The 12,644-nt window shown below is 36.4% G+C and overlaps 1 pseudogene; it reads right to left on the bottom strand.

Moving 5' to 3' along the window:
• Window positions 1-9,835: 9,835 nt before the first annotated feature.
• On the bottom strand, window positions 9,836-12,120 carry LOC118029614 (EID1-like F-box protein 2; annotated as a pseudogene).
• Window positions 12,121-12,644: the final 524 nt, after the last annotated feature.

Here is a 12,644-nt window from a genome sequence, read left to right as displayed (position 1 = left end):
AAAATTCAAGAATTTTTCTGACAAAAAGCTTTCAAATTTAATGGATGCTTGTAATCGACATAAAATTTTTTAATGAAGGGTAATAACAAAAGAATAAAAATCAACACTCACAGAATTATATATTTTCTTAACTCCTATATTGTGATGTTTCAGTTTGATAACAGTTCTATTTCATATATTTTAATCGTTAAATATTAGGTGCAAATCACTTTTGTTTATAAAAAAATCATTAAAATGATCATATAGAATTTAAAGGTTGTTTTTTTGTTTTTGTTTATTATGATATAAGTGGAGATTGAATTCTCAATAATCTTTTGATCATATTCTTATAATTCATGAATACTTTATAGGAGAACACGTGCAGAAAGTGGTAGGGAATATAAAAAACAATTAAAGTGAGGGAAAAAAAATGCAATTTTTGTTGTTTGATTCGAGGGAAGTGAGGGGAATGAAGTTGTGCTTGTTTGAATATATTGATGAGAATGAAAGGATGACAATTCTTAAAAGATATTATGAGAAATTTGTTACAAAGTTTTACTAAATGCTTAGGCAAACATTGGGTTAATTTCTTGATGGAAGAACCTCTAAAAATGTTAGCCATAATTTGTAAGTATATATTTAATCATATGTAATAATTTGTCCTATGGACAATTGCATTCGAAGTATTGGAGAGTGGGAGAACGACCTAGCCCCTTTCCGACTCAATCATCTATAACTGTTTTATTGCTTGATTTGTGTAGTTTGAATCAAATATGCATCCATTTGTCAATTTAATAATATATCTAATAAAATTAGGTTTAAATCATCAGATATTCCCCCATATATTCAAAATAAATTCATTGCAATAAAAATCAACCCTTGTGCTTCCACTTTTGGTCTACATTAACCTCTATATTCATCATTTCTATCAGCCTAATCAAAGTGGACTAAGAGATATATAAATTAATTTAGGAGTATAGAGTAATTTGAACCTTCGGATGAACTAGTATATATGAAAAAAAAAAAAAAAACTAGTCTCAATTCTTGGGGATTTATAAAGTAACATGTCTGGATCTGACTGGTTGTTGATTGATTTTTTCAGCAATAATTGATCGATCACCAAGTTATTGATTGTGGGGCTGTCGATTTGTGGGTTAATAGGAACAGATGTTCTTGTGGTTTTTAGACATGGATCATATATATATATATATATATGTCATATGTGGTTCCGAAGATTATAATTAGATGCCTAATTAACATCTTGAATATATATGGTGACAAATTGATAATCAATTCATTAAATGCGTTTTAAATTTTATTGGAAATGAAAATGTTTAACTGATTTTCTCATTCTGTATTGATTTCACTGATACAATATTTATAGCCTACATGTAATATAGTAACAGAATCAGTTATAAATAACAGATTAATACCAGACTTTACAACAGAATACCAGACTTTACAACAGAATCTAACCACCTGTTGTGCCTACTCTAACCGTCTGCTAAGCTTGTTATAGCAGCTTTAGTTTGCAGCTCATCAGTGCAATGTCTTCTCAATGCAATGTCTTCATTTCATCCATTAGCAGACTTGAGTGTGCTGAGTATATTCAATACGCCCCCTCAAGATGAGATTCATAAAAGAACTGTTAAGGAGAGTAGATATTATGAATACTCATCTTGGACAGTAACGAGTGAAAAAGGGACGAAGGGAGAGCCTTCGTAAAAATGTCAGCCAATTGGTGTTGAGAGGAGACATGAAAAGTACGAAGAACACAGGATAGAATTTTCTCACGAACCACATGACAATCAATGTCAATGTGTTTGGTACGCTCATGGAAAACCGGATTGGCCGCAATATGAAGAGCAGCTTTACTGTCACGGTAAAGGAGAGCAGTTTGTAGGGGAATTTGCAAGTCGTGGAGAAGAGCTTGAAGCCACACAATCTCACAGCATGTGGATGCCATTGCTCTATACTCAGCTTCAGCAGAAGATCGGGAGACTGTGGTTTGTTTCTTAGATTTCCAAGAAATCAAAGAATTATCAAGGAAGACGCAGAAGCCTGTGACTGAACGTCTGGAATCCAAGCAACCAGCCCAGTCTGAATCACAAAAAGTTTTAAGTTGTAAGCTAGAGGCGATTGGAAAGAATAGTCCCTGACCTGGAGAGGCTTTAATATAACGTAGGACTTGAGTAGCTGCATCAAGATGAGGAACTCGTGGCTTATCCATAAACTGACTTAAAACCTGAACAGCAAAAGAAATGTCAGGACAACTGATGGTGAGATAGAGTAGTCGGCCAACAAGTCGTCTATATGAGGTAGGATCATCTAAGAGTGGTCTAGAATCCTTAGAGAATTTCACATTAGGATCCATTGGAACTTTGGCTGGTTTCGAAGCTAACAGACCAGTAGTCTCAAGGATGTCCAAGGCATACTTGCGCTGACAGACGGATAAGCCAAACTCACTACGAGCTATTTCCAAACCAAGGAAATACTTCAATTGTCCAAGATCTTTAAGCTGAAATTTGTTATTAAGCAAGTGAATAAACGTGGAAACTGCATCTGAATTGTCACTGGCAACAATGATATCATCAACATAGACTAAGATAGCAATGAAGGAATCTGCCAATGATCGAGTAAACAAAGTGTAATCAGCCTTGGACTGCACGAAACCAAAGTCAAGCAATGCAGAGGAAAATTTGGCAAACCATTGCCGCGAAGATTGCTTTAAACCATAGAGTGACTTGTGAAGTTTGCAAACTTTGGACGCCCCCTTTTTAGCAAAACCAGGGGGTAGGGACATGTAGACTTCTTCATCTAAATCGTCATGAAGAAATGCATTGTTAACATCCAATTTATGGAGATGCCAATGCTTGACAGCAGCAACTGCCAAAAGAGTTCTCACCGTGGTGAGCTTAGCCACAGGTGAAAAAGTGTCATAATAGTCCAGTCCTTCACATTGAGTATAGCCCTTGGCAACGAGCCTAGCCTTATACCTCTCTAAGGTGCCATCAGACTTGAGTTTAACTTTATAGACCCATTTGCATCCAATAGTATGTTTAGAAGCAGGGAGATCAACAATAGTCCAGGTATTATTCAATTCAAGAGCTTTAATCTCATTGTCCATAGCCTCACACCATTCCTTAGAATGCATAGCTTGAGTATACGAAGTAGGCTCAACAAGGGTAGATACAGAAAGACTAAAGCATTTCTGATTAGGAGATAGATGATCATAAGAAATGACAGAGGAAAGTGTATAAGGAATACCTGAAACTGAAGAAGAAGGTGCAGGCTCTGAAGAGGAGGTTGCAATATGACAATGATAGTCATGCAAATATCCAGGTTTGTGTTTTATCCGAGAAGACTTCCTGCATGGCTGAGAAATAATCTCAGAAGGAGATGCTATAAGAGGTGCTGAGTCAGAATTCAAAGAAGGAGGAGATGGACTGGGATTAGAGGGTGAGCGAGTATTAGTGTGAAAAGGAAAAGAAGCTGAATCCATGTGATCAAGGGATGGGGCTACTGATTCATGTAGTGTAAGAGGTAAAGGAAGGACATAATCAGTAGAGGAGATATGATGTTTGAGAGAAAAAGGAAATACAGCTTCATGGAATATAACATTCCGGGAGACAAAGACAGTGTTGAGATGTAAATCATAAAGTTTATAGCCCTTGATGTTATATGGATAGCCAAGGAATATACAAGGTTTGGCTCTAGAGTCAAATTTCTGGCGATGTCTAAGGAGAGTAGTTGCATAGCAGAGGCAACCAAAGACTTTTAAATGGGAATAAGATGGACGAGATTGGAACTACATTTCATAAGGAGATTTGTTATGTAAGACATGAGTAGGAATCCTATTGATTAAATGCACGGCAGTGAGAACACAATCACCCCAAAATGATAAAGGTAGATGAGACTGAAAACGAAGGGATCGGGCAACATTTAAAATGTGCTGGTGTTTTCGTTCAACAACTGAGTTTTGTTGTGGAGTTTCAACACAACTCAGCTGATGAACTACACCTTTTGAGGCATAAAATTAAGGCATGTGGAATTCAATTCCATTATCTGATCGAAGAGACTTGATTTTTGCATTAAACTATGTCTCAACCATAGTGAAAAAGGATTGAATATGAGTTCTAGTCTGAGATTTATTGTCCAAAAGATGAATCCATGTGAATCTAGTATTATCATCTACAATGGTCAGGAAATAAGAAGAGCCACTAATAGATTTAGTGGAAAAAGGACCCCAAAGATCACAATGAATAAGATCAAAGGGTTGTGCAGAAGCTGTGATGCTGTGTGGGAAAGGTAACCGGTGTTGTTTAGCCAGAGGACATATGCTGCAAGTCTTATTAGATTCATGTAAAACTTGAGGAATTACATGAGAAAGCAATTTCAAGGGATAATCTGAGGGGTGACCTAATCTATAATGCCATAGACTATTGTTTACAGAATGAACAAAGAAACTAGCAGAAGCTAGATTCATTATTGTAGGCTGGGACATGGTTTTTACAGGAGTGGAAAATGCAGAATTCCTAGATAAAGCAGAAACCAGATTTTGCAGCAAATGGTATAAACCTCCATCTTCTTTACCCACACCAATCGTTCTCCAGTTTGCAAGAGTCTGAACAAAACAGAATTTGGATAAGAAGATGACACAACAGTGTAAGGTTTGAATGAGCTTACTGACAGAGATTAAGTTGAAAGAAAAGGAAGGGATACAAAGCACATTGGTTAAAATAAGAGATTCTGTAATCTTAATGGTACCAATGTGAGTAACTGAAGCATGTTGTCCATTAGGTAACCTTACTGTTTTGGAAACGACAGAAAGTAATGTGTGTAAATAATGAGGTAGAACAAATCATATGATCTGTAGCTCCAGTGTCAATTATCCAAGGGGCTTTGACAGAATTTGTGAGAGCAGTTGGATGAGTAAGAGATAAGGTAGATGAAAAAACAGAATGTTTTGGATTGAAAGCAGATATATTGGAAAGAGTACCTGCTCGATTTAGTTTGATGGGAGTGCCACCTGAAGTAAGAATTTCAGATTCTTTATGGACAGATGAAGAGACTTGATTCACAGAGGATTCAAGTTCTGAGATTGAGGGGTTAAACATCTCCATGAGTTGCTGACACTGTGCATAAGTGATAGGTAGCTGAGGAACAGTGCTGTCAGAGACCTGATTTACACTGTGAACTGCATTCTTCCCTTTGGTAAACTTGTAACCAGGTGGGAATCCATGGATTTTGTAGCATTTTTCCACAGTGTGGCCATGAATACCACAATGAGAGCATATTGAACGCTCTTTGCAAGGATAAGAGGATTTGTGTCTAGAAAAATAGGTTGGAGATGGAGCTACTGTCCTGGCAAGTAATGCAGTGGTGTTCTGATTGAAAGAAACACTTGAAGAAGAAATCATACGCTGCCTCTCTTCCTGAATTATAAGGGAGAAAACTTTGTTAATGGATGGTAATGGATCAATTAACAAAATTTGTCCTCGAATGTGGGAATAACTCTCATTCAAGCCCATGAGAAACTGATAAACATGTTGTTGATGATGATAAGATAGAATAGTCTTCAATGCTCCACATGTGCACGTAGGAATGGGTTGATGATTGCCTAACTCATCCCATAGGCCTTTCATAGTTGTGAAATAAGCACTGACAGAGTTATTCTCCTGTGACAGAGATGAAATGGACTTCTGTAGCTGAAAGATACGTGGTCCATTGTGTTGAGAGAATCTATCTTGAAGATCATTCCAAATTTCAGATGCATCATCAATATAGATGATGCTGTTGGCAATCTCTGTTGAAACAGAATTCAATAACCACGAGAGAACCATATTGTTGCAGCGAGTCCATGCCAAACCTTGAGAATCTGACAGATTGCATGGCCTAGGCAAGGTGCCATTAACAAAATTGAGTTTGTTCTTGGCTGATAAAGCCATCATCATCGCCCTCTTCCATGAATTATAATTCTCACCATTGAGTTGCTTCGAAACAATCATGGCTCCAGGACTGTCGCCATGATGTAGAAAGAAAGGATTGGAAGAATCCATTTCTGAAGTAGCGTCAGTCATTGTTGAGAATGAAGACAGAAGAGAGAATGAAGAAAAAAGAAGGATGCGGAAAAAATTCAGAGAGAATGCTCTGATACCATATTGGAAATGAAAATGTTTAACTGATTTTCTCATTCTGTATTGATTTCACTGATACAATATTTATAGCCTACATGTAGTATAGTAACAGAATCAGTTATAAATAACAGATTAATACCAGACTTTACAACAGAATCTAACCACCTGCTGTGCCTACTCTAACCGTCTGCTAAGCTTGTTATAGCAGCTTTAGTTTGCAGCTCATCAGTGCAATGTCTTCTCAGTGCAATGTCTTCATTTCATCCATTAGCAGACTTGAGTGTGCTGAGTATATTCAATAAATTTCTATATAAATGGGCATTGGTCAAACTTGATAATTAATTATTAAGCTTTATAGAAATTAATTACAAAAAACCATGTCATTTGTGATCATTCTTAGGATCAAAACTTTGACTTTCACAAAAAGGCATGTTTAATGTAGTTATGTCAAATCTTTCTATCCATATTAATAACTATATTTTTAATTCTGAAATACATAGTTATATCAGAATATAATTTTAATTAAGAAAATTAAACTCTCTATTTTATAAAATACAAGTGGTTAGTGATTTTAAAACTTTTTATTTCTTAAAAAAATAAGAAATTTTGAGTTTTTGATATATTCTTATACATCTCAAAGATAACTTGGACATTAAAAAAAATCTGAATAGAGAATATATTGATAAAATCGAATCCAATGCAACAATATAGACATAATTAAAAATATACCAAGAACTTATTCAATAATACAAGGATAAATTAATAAAACTATTTATCCTTAAAGATTTATCTACAACAAGGTTTATTTCTAGTAGTTGCAATCCAAACCAATGGTTTGGATCTATCTCCATGGGCTTGGCTCCTTTATCATCAGGTCATCGACTTCCTTAACAACATTGGGCAAAGTGTCAGCCTCCATACATAATTTTATGAACTTGTAAGAACATATGTTTTTGGTAAACAGTCACTGTAGCTTAATCGGTCATAATATGAGCAAAGTCCAAAATGAACAATATTGTGTGTGTGTGTGAATATCATAAGCTAATGATATACAACATGGACATTCGCCTTCAATCCAATAAAATAGAATTCAAAAACTTATAAGCTAAAAAATCATTCTCTGCTAGAAAATCATTGTCTCTTATGGAGATTTGAAGCTCGCAAAATTATCAAAATTTGTAAGATGACATATCCATTTGTCCCTAGCATAAAAAAGAAAAAAAAGAAAAAGCAAGATTGATGAAGAAGCAATAGAGAAAAGCATAGAAGAGAATCCCAAGAATCTATGGTTATTTTACCATCACATCTTCCATAAACCCTATACCCACACAAATCTAATTTCATCAAAACATGTATTTAATCAAGCTTAATAAATTTTACCAAAACTAGCAATATATTCAAAAAAAAATAAGTTATCAACCTCTAATTAGTTTTCTGAACCCAATGATCAGAATATATATCATAAAATTGTACAATATATCTCAAAATCAGAATAATCCAACAATTCAAGCAACCCGTGGTGCTTGCAACTGCTCTCAGTAATCAGATTGTGTCAAGAAGTCCAGTAGTTACAGATTATATAAGCTTTATTCTGACAAGACTTTTTTTTTATCAGTCATGACAGTTTCCTACAAGTAAAGTTGGTATAGCTTGTAAACCTCAGAAATCGTTGAATTATAATAATATAAGCTTGGTTCTCGTAGAATTTTGTAACAAATTCCTGCACCACTCAACTCGAATTGTTTTGGATTTGTTGATGATTATTGCACTAACGTGCAGCTTATTAGCTTATTTTAATACTTGTTTTGCGTTGTGTGTTAAAATCAATCAATTTAATGCTTTCTTATCATGGTTGCTCATCTAGGATCGAAAAATGCACTTCGTAAACAAGGGCCTCTGTTGCTTCATTTCCTGAAAAACTGATTTGAGCCCAAACGATTGATTCAATAAGTTCTTGCCAGTAATTCGACTGCTGAATAGAAACCTTAAACTAAAAGTCCAGACAAAATGAGTGCGTAAGAAAAAAAAAAAGAAAAAAAAAGCCAAATGCAAATAATGAAAAAGCACAAGAACGAATTATTTAGGATGTCTTTGCCCATAAAAAATCATGGAGCCATTCATTAATAGTAATACAACTATGTCCAAAATTTCCTCCCGTGATATAAGTTACCACACCTCTTAATCACTTATACTACCCCATTCATCTTCTTCGCACCTTCCATGAATAGCCGGGATATTGAGGAATATCCAAAAAGACATTTAGAAAATCGGTCTAATGCTATCTCTGTTCATTTCATTTGAAGAAAGGAAAGATCATAAAAAATCAAATTTTTTTTAGTTGTTGAATCTCTTTAGTTGATCAATATGTGATATTCATTATTTTACAAGAACCATTGCATTCGATGCAGCCGCGTTTTTGTCCAAACAGCTGAGCCACTAGCAGGGAATGCCCACTCTCCCCCGGCCGCTTTCTTCCCCTAAAAAATGTCAGTTCCACCATCAGGGCCCAGCAAGCAGCATAATTCTGTTCCGAGGCTGCGTTTCATTCCAGCAACACTAGTATATGGTTCGAACAGCTAATCAACACTAATTCGTTTGAGGAACAGGAGAAAGGGTTTGTGAGAATAATCCCATGCTTTTTGAGGGACCCCGCTCAAATTGATCTAAATCAGATCCTGAGATATTCTGACGGTCCAATGGGAACCTAGTTTTCTCAGGCCAGAGATTACCTGATGACCACTGCTCCCCCCGAGAGTGTATAAACTCAAGGAGGAAAGTATAAGTTGATAATTCAAAGAATACAGCTTGAAAGCAAGACTTGATAGTACCCTTGAAAGAGAAACCAATTCCTTGCTCTCAGCAGGTCATTCATTTGTTTGAATGCTGGTCGATAGATAGGGAAAACCGGCCCTGAAGGTGTGTGAAAAAGGACAACATCAGGCGAGCCTAATTTGCGCTTCTTTAGCAGTGAACTCCTCTTCCGAAGCTCACGCCAAGCCGGAACCTATTGAAGTCGAAAGATCAATTCCCCGACTCAACAACTTATAATGCATCAAGGCTAGCTTGTCCTGTTATTCACATGAGAGCATATCTTCAGCTTGAGGGCTCCGTTTCATACCATTGTATTCTTTCTTCCTCCGATTCTGAGGCTGAAAGAGAGAGCTCTTGTAGGTGAATTTTCCTGTCAGAGGCTTACAGCCATGGTATCAGAGTCAAACCGCTGGCCTCTTTCTACAGACCATTTTCGTTCCTCCCTGCATTATCCAAATTATGCTCAACAAGAACCAACTTTCTACGCGCAATTTTATTGCACAACCATCATCCTAATTAAAGAAATCGGGTGCATCAATCATATCTAATCAATTAAAAGGCCTTGCATTCCAGTTTGTCCAGAACAAGGAAAATAAATCTCAAGACTAGGACACGGGGAAAAAGACGAATTTCTTCATAAGCCAAGCTGGGGTCTTCTGTTTTCAATATGAACACCACACTGCTTCTTCGTCTGTTTATTAAAAATTGTAATGACACAGCAAATAACATTTCATATGGCAACTCATAAAATCAACCTGAGGTGGGCAAGGCAGCCCTAAAGTGGGATGATAAACTGACTTCCTATCATGCATTTCTAGCGCCACAGTGAGAAACAAGAATAAAAATAGACTGTCATCTCTCCCTAGCTGATAAAGACCACATCGCTCATGCAAAACATGTACAGGTGATTAACCTTCTGAATCATATCAAGATTTTCATAGAAAATCTAACAGGCAAAACAACTGATCATTGACAACATGGGGCTGTGAATTACTGCAGTTACCAATCTGCCATCCAAATACAAATATGGGCAATACATAAAATGTACACTACAGCATTACACGCTCACAATAAGTAACAGATGATTAAACCACGGTCAGCAACAGACTCCAACCCTTCTCTATGAAACAATTGGCCTAAGCAGGACCAGGAAGCAGAATCGAAGTTTAAATTGTGATGATTAGTTTCGGCTCCAGGGTGATAAAGCTATCAGGAAGCCTATCACTTTCCATCCAAATTTGCACTGTCCACAACAAGAAACAAACCCAGGCCTAGACAACTGTTGAGAAAAAAAGAAGATTCTGTTAGCTATAGATTTTTGCTGGTAAGGAAAAGCACATGAAATACCTTACATGTCAGTAACAGGCAGAGTGTAGAATGAACAGGTAGCTCTACGGCATGTCCTAGACCATACACAGATCAGTCTACTAACAACATTCCATAACGCAAATGAATTTCTCCACCACAGATGATGTACAAGAAAATGACTTTATTATCATGAGGTCCAAGTGAGTAGGAATACCAAAATTCATGAAGGCATGCTTTGTTAGCAAAGCTGTGGTTCAGTTCCTTACTGTTAGTTATTGAACAAAATGATCTGCACGTAGATCTAATTTCATAAAGGGGAACACATACATCTTCCTAGCCTCCACGGCCACAAAGAGACTGTATCCTGTCGAACAAATTATTACCTTATTGCTTGTGACAAATAGATGTCTCTTTGACCACAGTCAAAACCTCCCCTAAATTTTATCTAAAAAAAACTAAATTCCTCAGTTGAGGAGGATACCTGCATTCATTCCAACTCAGAGGCCTCTTCTGAATCAGACAAAGGTAGGAGAGTGCATATTCCAAGCATGTGTCCATTGAGGCACACATAATACTCAATGCAGTCATCATAGGCACCTAGTCTGCAGCTGGCACTCTGTGGTATCATTTCAGCTTGCTGCATACTCCACAACTTCGCCTTACAGTAAGGACACACCTCTGTGGGGTGAAGCTGGGCCTTCCTTTTAATTAGCATTTTCCGAACCTTCGACATTGAAAATGACTTGAAAATTCCTCGAAAAAACCCCACATCCCCTTCATCCCCCTGGTCAAGATGTTCACAGGGATCAGACACGTATAATACATCTGTCCTGCATTGTGGCAAAAGAAAGCTCTTCCCAGAAGTCCTAGAAAACCGAGTCCTATAAACAAAATGACCAGGGATGTTAATGTTATTGAACAGGCCACCCTTTGTACATCCTGAACAGTAAAATAAGCAGTTTCCCAAGTGCCCTCCAATTCCCATCAACACTGTGACTTCCACTAGATTGCAGATCAAGCATCATCTTTGGAGCCCTTGTTCGGCAAAACTCCTTCCATAACACTCGCTTGGCAAGATCATCAAACCATTTGCATACACAGGACAAAGTAGCAATGAACTTAGGGTTCCAGTTCAGCTGTTGAAATACTAAAAAAAATCACGTCTTCACTTAGATGCCCTTTTGTGCATTGACAACTCGAGGAGTGTATACAACGATATTGCTTTTGTTAAAATCATTGTCTCCAACTAGCAAGAAGGAAAGAAAAAAAGGAAATGAAGACGATAATTAACAGTAACAGTTATGGCATCTGAGAACCAAATTTGAAAAGTGGACAAAATGCAACAGACTAGGATTCCGATCTTCTTTATATATATGATATAATAATAAGACTAACATGTTAAATATCATTTATATAGTCAAGGAAATGAATATGGCTCTCTTTGAAGTCATACAGCTACAAGCTAACCATTCAATCATAGATTCTCGGCCAAGAACATGAACAAGTGTCCACAACAATGATGTTAAGTCAAGAAAATTCATGAACTGTGATCTTAACAAATAAATCTACCTACTGAACCAAACGACTTACTCCTCAAACAATTAAATGTATGACCAAATATGAAGCCATCATATGAATAATATTATCAACTGCGTGCAAGTCAGGCCAATCATTATGCATGTCTGTGGAAATTGTCTGTGGAAATAGGGATCGATACACAAAAATCTGTGATAATTAACATTCCATGTAAACTATAGATCAGTTAGGCAAACTACTTTTGTAAGATGATAATCAACATCTGTACAAAGACAGAAATAAATACCATCTTTATCACAACCAAATGCGCATATAAAATAGAATCAAGTGATCTCGCAAATTTCTCCATTTTATTAATACAAAGATTTAAGCATAAACATAACTTCCTCCACATCGCCTAAATGTCATTGCTTTCATAATCTCTACTATCTTCAGCAATAATTAATCCAGAAGTTTAATTGGGAAAAGAAAAAAAAATGTAAATTTGAAAGCACACAGCATCACAATCTTCATGATGGCCACGAAAGATACACAATTGTAACAAACTTTAGTTGAAAAACAGAAGCTTATCAAAAAAAGGTTCAAGTTTAATCTATATGTAAGTATTGAATATGAATACCAGCTACATATTGCATAACAAAGGAGAAATCTGGTGCTTCAGTTCGAGAATACACATGCTTTAAACATTAACAACACTAATAGGAAACTAGCCACAGTATAGCTTAACACCTAATCCTGACCATTATTAAAACTTGTCTAGGTTCCATCATCTCAAGCATCCATACCAAACTAAGACAACTGTTTTCTCTTCATTTCTCTATCGATGTCAGTCACCCTCCAAAGCTTAGATCCACAACAACCCTTTATCAAACT

The sequence above is a fragment of the Populus alba genome, chromosome 4 (assembly GCF_005239225.2).
Source record: "Populus alba chromosome 4, ASM523922v2, whole genome shotgun sequence".
Classification (NCBI taxonomy): domain Eukaryota; kingdom Viridiplantae; phylum Streptophyta; class Magnoliopsida; order Malpighiales; family Salicaceae; genus Populus; species Populus alba.
Note: the sequence above shows the minus strand (reverse complement) of the source record. Positions and strands in the feature narration are given on the sequence as shown.